We start from the raw sequence: 7,946 nt of genomic DNA on the forward strand, positions 1-7,946 counted from the left end.
GACTGGACAGCATTCTGCTCTCTTTCACAAGAGATCACCATGAGTCAGAGCCAACTTAACTTCAACTATCAGCAACATGAAATACAGGGGCCCAGACGCAATAGAGGGACAAAGGAGCCAGGTTGATGGACACTGAACACTCTAGCAAGGCAAAACCCTCTGCCTTTCCTCCCTATACCTCTCCACCTCCCTCCTCACTCCCCAATGTCTATTGTCTGGAATGGACAAGCCTTCTTAGCATCTTCCCTCTCTTCCTACTCTTTTTCCCTTGAAATATAGTCTATCACTTTAAAAATTAAGAAAACACACAGGCCATGATTTTAAATGAACCTTCCTGTTTGAGGAAGTTGAAATGAAGACAATGCATTCAGAAACTAAGCCTAGAACAACCATTATTCTTTAAAGAGAATCTGGCCCAGAGAGAAGGTTCAGAAGGATGAAGGTTGGGATAGAATCCAGGTGGCAGTTCCAGATGTAGTCACATGAGGGTGCCACTGCTATAAATATGCTGATCAGGTAACCAGGGTGGACCTTTGTCCAGCTGGGGGCCGGAGGAACCTCCAAGCTGCTTCTCCCTTAGCAGATTGGGCCAGCATCTGTTGAAAGGAGGACAGATACCAGCGTGCAGGCTGGCAGACACCAGAGGGAGCTCTCTAACAGGGCACCTGGGCTCACAAAGCCGTGGCCAGCACAATGTGTTGAAGACTGTTGTTAAGTGCCTTGAAATTGGTTCCAACTCATAGTGGCCCTGTATAGGGTTTCAAACAAACGGCTGGTGGATTTGAAATGCTGACCTTGAAGCTCAAACTGACCTTGAGATTGAGTGCTTATCCTACAGTGTTGTAAAGTGTCCTTGAGTTGGTTTCGACTCATAGCAACCCTGTATAGGGTTTCCAAGGAGCTGGAGGTGCGTTTGAACCGCTGATCTTGCAGTTCAAACCAACCTTGAGGTTGAGTGCTTGTCATACAGCGCCACACCAGAACTCCAGAGGCCCTTTTTCTTAGAGTTCTAGACTGTGTCAATCCATCAGGGACCCCCACTCAATCCTGTGGAGGGGACGAACACCCCAATAATGACTGATATGAAACATTCACCCTTATATGAGAGAGAATGTAGAGCTGGATTTAATTTGTTTTCAGTAATGTGACATTTCTCACATTCAAGCGTTATGATGCAAGACTCCCTTCACAATCCTTTCATGCATAATGTATGTAAAGTGAACAGTACACATGCAAAAACACCATTTCCCCAGTATTTTCATCTTTATAGAGCATGGGAAAATAGTCAGCAATATCCCGGACCTAGAAATATGAGAAAGTAGCCAAGGATGGGAGGCTGCTTTGTCCTGTCAGGAGTAGAACCCTCCCCAGAATGAGCGGGCATCTAGCTCCCAGGCTGAGTACCACATGCTCCCCAGTCCCCAGAATTAGCAGGCAGCCACAGATGGTGCAGTATTTCCCCCTCCTGGTGTGGCTGTAGGATCAGCACTGGACAGCAGACCACAAGGTCGGCAGTTCAAACCTCTACTCAACAGTACGTAACAACAACATTAATAAAGAAAACATTTAATAAAGCAGAGAGCACACATTTTTATCTCCCTGGGCCTGAAGTCTAGCACTGCCAAAGATACTGAATCCAATTGGCATTTTCTGGGCCTCCTTGCCCTGGAAATGGGCATGAAGCCTGGAGAACAGAGAGCATGATGGGAGACAGACAAGTGTTTATCACGAATTGTTGATCCTGTTGTGCCATGGAACTGCCTCCAACTCACAGTGGCTCTATGGGACAGAGAAGATCTGCCTCATCATGTTTCCAAGGCTGTAGTCTTCACAGGAAGGTGCCCTGAGACATGGTAGTTAGGTACTCAGCTACTAACCAAAAGGATGATAGTTCAAACCCACCAACTGCTCTGAGGGAGAACGATGTGACTGACAGTCTGAAGCAGTTCTATCTGCCCTCCAGGGCCTCTAGGAGTCCTATAGACTCGACAGCAAGGGCTAGTCTTTACAAGGGCATCATTTTTCCCGAGGAGTGGGGTGCTGAGCTTTCCATTGCAGCTAGGTGTGTAGCCACTGGACCACCAAGGCTAACTAGACCACGGGAGGCTGCATCTTCTCCCAATGGGGCCTCAGTCTTGGACAGCGTTTCTCTCCGATTCATTAGCTTCTCACTGCACAATCCCCTCAGGTCTTTCTTCCTAGTCTGTGTTCTTTCTCCTTCCTTGTTTCCTGCTTCCATTTGTATTCCTTTCCTTATCCTTCTGAACTTAGTACTTGCATAAATGCTGTCCTCTTTATTTCGAAAAAACACACACAGAAAAGAGGTATGCATACCTCCCCGGTGTTATTACTCTCCTACAGACTTGTCTACTGTTTGGCTGAAAATTAAACCCTGAGGATGAATAGTTATTAATTTCAAACTAGATCAGGACTATTCAAAGAAAAGAAATTAGGGGCCCATTTCACTTATTCATGAGGTTGCAAAAATTTCACATAAAATATCAGCTGAACTAATTCAACAATGTACTAAAACTCAAATATTTTTTTTTTTTATCCCAAGAACACAGGGGAGCTACACAAGAGAACGCATCTGTGTTATGCGTTGTGGTAAAGACTAAAGGGGGAAATTCAAGAATTTATTTAAATAGAAGCAGGAAACATATTTAATAACGCGCAACATCTATTTGAAATTTTAGCATGAAAAATCTTAGCAAACTGGGATGAAAAAAGTTAATTTGGCATCAAAAACACCCAGCAGACATATTTCTTAATAGAGAAAATTTAGACATATTTTAGGATTGGGAACAGGATCAAAATGCACTATTACTGCTACCCTATAACTTTGTACTGGAGATCCTAATCAACGTTGTAAGAAAAAAATATAATAAGAGGTGTGGCAATTTAAAAGGAAAGGATGAGATGAATCTGCCATTATTTGCAGACAATATGATCATCTATACAGAGAAAAAATAACAACAAAATAACAAAGCTATTACACCTATTTAAGGAGCCCAAAGAGTACACCCCATACTCCTCCATCCCTAGTGTCACTGCCTCTCCGGACACAGTCTAGCACGTCGCTTTTCTCCCTTGATGGTTCCAGGGATCTCTGCTCCTGGACTGCCACTCCCCTCCTTTTGTTACCAAACATTTACTTTTACTTTTCCAACACTCACTGAGAGACCTGATAGCAATCATTCCCTATTGAACCACAGGAGTCCTTTCCACCTCACCTTTTATTAACCCTGGATCATCCAGACAGGTTGGAAACAATTCAGTGGAGGTTCTACCTTTCCCTGTATCTTCTAGAGCTAGGTCCCCTATTGAAAGCTTGTAAGCCAGTCACTTCTTGCCTTTGTAGTCTCCCCATTTTGGGTAGCCAATGTCTAAGTTCCCCCTGCCTGTCCAGGTTTTTGTTTTGTTTTTTTAATTCTCTACATCAGAGCGTCTCAATTAAAACCAATTCTATCCCGTAGGAGTCGATACCAACTCATAGGAACCCTGTATAAGGTTTCCGAGGAGTGGCTGGTGAGCTTGAACCGCTGCTGTGTGGTTCAAACCAATCTTGTAGTCCAGTGCATTAGTCTACAGCGCCACACCAGGACTCCTTCCCCTTAGGTATTGTTGACAAATTAAGCAAACAAAAATATAGGGTATATTTTAAATTCTGACAAACAACAAATAATTATTTCGTGTAAGCATGTCTCATGCAGTATTTGGGACTAAATACTGGATATCCTGAATGTTATCTGGTAACCAACCCTATGCCCAGGGGACATTCAGTAATGTCTAAAGACATTTTGTTACACGTGGGCATTTGTGGATACAAGCCGAAGATAGTACTAACCACTCATAACGCGCAGGACAGACCTTCACACTAAAGAATTGTTGTTGTTGTAGAGTTGGTTCCAACTCATAGGGACCCTGTATAGTGTTTCTGAGGCTGTAAATCTTTGCAGGAGGAGAGATGTTTCTAAAACAGAGTGATTGATGGACTCGAACTGGTGATCTTGAGTTTCGCAGTCCAATGCTTTTCCTACAGAGCCACTGCTCTCCCTATAACCAAAGAATTATCTAGCCTTAAATGTTAACAGTGCCAACATTGAAAAGCTCACCTTTACACTCACAATGACCAACCAGAAAATACAGTGAAAACCAAGGACCATGAACAGCAGTTAGAAACAGAAGATTAACTTCAAAGAATTCACAAAAGTTTGAAAAACAAATCTTTAAAACTCGAAAGAAATTATTATATGACTACACAGAGAAACATCCTATGCCCTTGTCAATATCCTAAAATTCTGCTCTAGCCCCCCTATCAGTAAATTCAATGCAATTCTAATCAATAAGCTGTGTTTTTCAAAGATTTGGTTAATTTACCCTAAGATGTTCATGGAGAAATCAAGGACTGTGAAGAGAAGAGTCTTACTGGACTAGGTATGAAAGCACACTACAAAGTCATGGCCACAGAAACAGCAGCTATGGGACCAAAACAAACCAAGCAGATCAATGGTACAAAAAGGAGTACTCAGAAATTGAGTTGCAAATTAGTGAGAAAAGGTCAGACTAATTCAGTGCTGACATGAAGAAAAATGAAACTGTATTTTGCCTAATATTATACAGAAAGATAAACTCTCAGAAGGCTTTTTTATATCAACCCTTTAAAGTAAGACATAAAACTAGAAACAAAATCCATAGAAGACAATGTTAGTGGTCCACAAAGTCAACAGTTCAAACCTACCAGCCGCTCCTTGGAAACCCTATACAGGATCAGAACCGACTCAACGGAACTTAACAACAATAACAAGTTAGAAAGGCCAAAAATACAAGTCAGAAAAGAAAAAAGTGTGATAGGTTTGATTATACCAAAAGAATTCTAGCCAACCAAAAACATCATGGACAAAATTAAAAGGTTAGGAGAAGATACATGCAACGCTTACAGTCAACAAGGGACTGTTAATATACCAGTTATACAAGGGGTTCCAGCAAATCAGCAAGGAAAAGAACAGGAATGGTTTAAAATGGGCAAAGAATCGGAATAGGCCATCAATGGGAAGTGACTCTAAAGACCAAGAAACAATGGAAGAGATGCTTAAACTCACATTAATTGTTGTAGCTGTTGTAAGTTGCTATGGAGATGTTCCATAGAGTTTTCAAGGTTGTAGCCTTTCTGAAGTATATATCCAGGCCTATCTTCCAAGGCATTTCTGGGTGGGTTCAAACAGCAAACATTTCAGCCAGGGATTGAGCGCTTAACCACTGGAGTGGGGACTGAGACAGCCTTTTGGGAAAGTAATCTGACAGTACAGGGTCAAATGAACTAAATGCACACCTTGTGACCCAGCTGTCTACTCTAGAATAATGCCCAGAAACATTATCACAAAGTTGTTTTAAGGTGATATTATGCCCCAAAAGGTATGTTGAAACCATAATCCCTATGTGATCCTGTTTGGCAAGAGGGTCTTTGAAGACGTTACTGGTTAGGTTAACATGAGGTGATACTGGGGTAGAGTGGGTCTTAAGCCTCTATGAGTGGAGTCTTATGAAGAGAAGATTTACAGAAGCACAAGGAGATAGAAGAGCTCATTTAACATTGCAGTGATAAGCCAAAGGAATGCCTGGAGCTACCAGAAACTGGGAGAGAGGCAGGGAACAATTCCTCTCTGTGAGCCCTCAAAAGGAATTTACATGGCCCTGATCCAGAATTGTAAGACAATAAATGCCTCTTCTTTTAAGACACTCACGTCTTGGTATTTTGTTACAGCATCCCCAGAAGACTAAGACAGGGATGTGTGCAAACATGCCTGTAGGCAATGACATTTGTGGAGACAGAGTTGACTCAAACTACATGTTCATCGCTGGAGAAGGGGTGGAGCAACATAGAGTACACACAGTCTGGGATATTACTACACAATAATAGAGAGAAGTGAATTACAGCAGCATCAATGAGCTAATGCTTAGGGAGCCTTAAAGAGAGAAGAGACTGTTAACTAATGTTAGGTGCCATAGAGTCGGTACCAACTCTTAGCGTCCCTGCGAACAACAGAATGAAACACTGACTGGTCCTGGGCCAACCTCACAATCATTGCCACGCTTGAGCCATGGATGCTGCCACTTTGGCAATCTATCTCGTTGGGGGTCTTCCTCTTTTTCTCTGACCCTCCACCTTTCCAAACATGATATCCTTCTCCAGCGACTGGTCCCTCCTGACAATATGTCTGAAGTATGAGAGATGAAGTTTGGCCATCCTGGCCTCCAAGGAGCACTCTGGCTGTACTTCTTCCAACACAGATCTGTTTGTGTTTTTGGCAGCCCATGGTACTTTTAATATTCTCCTCCAACACCGTAACTCAGAAGCATCAATTCTTTTATGGTCTTCCTTATTCACTGCCCAGCTTTTGCATGCATGAGGTTATTGAAAATTAAGCTAATAGCATTTTGTAAATTTTAAAAAACCATTTTTACAAAGACATATACCAAAGGAAGTCACACACCAAGTACAATAATGTGCTTGCCAATTCTGTGTGGAGAGTAGAAAAGAGGACTGTGTATTAAAGAGGATAAGAGAATTCAAAACAAAACAAGAAGGTTATTGTAAAGACTAGAGGGTATCCTGAATAAAGGAGCTCTGGTAGCGTAGAGGTTACAAATCGGGCTGCTAATCTCACGGTCAGCAGTTCGAAACTACCAGCTGTTCCACGAGAGAAAGATGAGGCTTTCTAATCCCATAAAGATTTACAGCCTCAGAAACCCTATACAGGGTCACCATGAGTCGAAACAACTCTACAGCACATAACCACCATGAGCAACTTAGCCTTCTGCTCCTGGGGCCCAAACTAAAGAAAACAAAGCAACAAAGAAAGAAGAAAAGTTTGATGGGCTTGGTAGTGGTTGTTGTTATTGTTACTGTTAAGTGCCGTGCAGTCACTTCTGATTTGTAGTGACCCTGTATGGAGTTTCCGAGGAGTGGCTGGTGAATATGAACCGCCAACTTTGCTGTTCAAACCAACATTGTGGTTGGGTGCTTATTCTATGGCACCACACCAGGACTAGAAAAGCTGTCATTTCCAGGATTCAAGCACCTTGGGGCAGATGTCCATCTGTTTGAAGGAAATGGTCGCCTTTAGGGTGAGGGTCACGCTGCTGCCCCAGGGAGGGGTTGGGAGTTGGGCAGGAAGAAGGCCTGAAGACATGTGCATTAGTTCAGAGGCTTTGAGGGGCTCTACAGGAACTAGTTTTAAATTGTTGTTCACTGCCGTTGTTTTGGCCCCTGACTCAGGAGAGCCCAGGTACAATAGATTGAATTGGTACCCAGCCTGTGGTAATGGATCAAACCATTGTGAGCCACAAAGTCTTCACTGGCTGGTTTTCAGAAATAGACCATCAAGCCTTTCTCTCTAGTCTGTCTTATTCTGGACATTCCACTGATGACTGCTCCACATCACAGCTGTACACAAACCTCCAATGACAGACAGGTGGAGATTGCTCATGATGTTTATACAACAGAAAATGAACCTGCTCTCCCACATGGAAGGGGAACTTCTACCGCTAAGCCCCCACGACTCCTCAGTTGTAGGACACCAAACCTGCGGGAGTGGGGCCCCCAAACTCTGGTGAGCAGTGGCCTGCCTGAAGCTATTCCAGAGTCCAGCTGAGGTGCCTGGACAGGCTGCTAGCAGGGCCTGTCAGTGGGAATTTCTGGTAGAGGAGTAGAGCGTAAGAGGGAGAAAAGCCAGGGTATTTCTCCCCATCTCTCACTCTTGCACTATGGCTCCAGCTCCCCAACCCCACATTCCAGCTTCTGGATTTTGGTCATACAAGACCACCTTCCCATCTGTCCGTTTTTTGCACTGCGGTGGCTTATGTGTTGCTCTGATGTTAGAAGCTATGCCACCAATATTTAAATATCACTAGCGCCACCTAGGGTGAGCAGGTTCCAGCAATGC

Source organism: Chrysochloris asiatica, unplaced genomic scaffold, assembly GCF_000296735.1.
Source record: "Chrysochloris asiatica unplaced genomic scaffold, ChrAsi1.0 scaffold00151, whole genome shotgun sequence".
NCBI lineage: Eukaryota > Metazoa > Chordata > Mammalia > Afrosoricida > Chrysochloridae > Chrysochloris > Chrysochloris asiatica.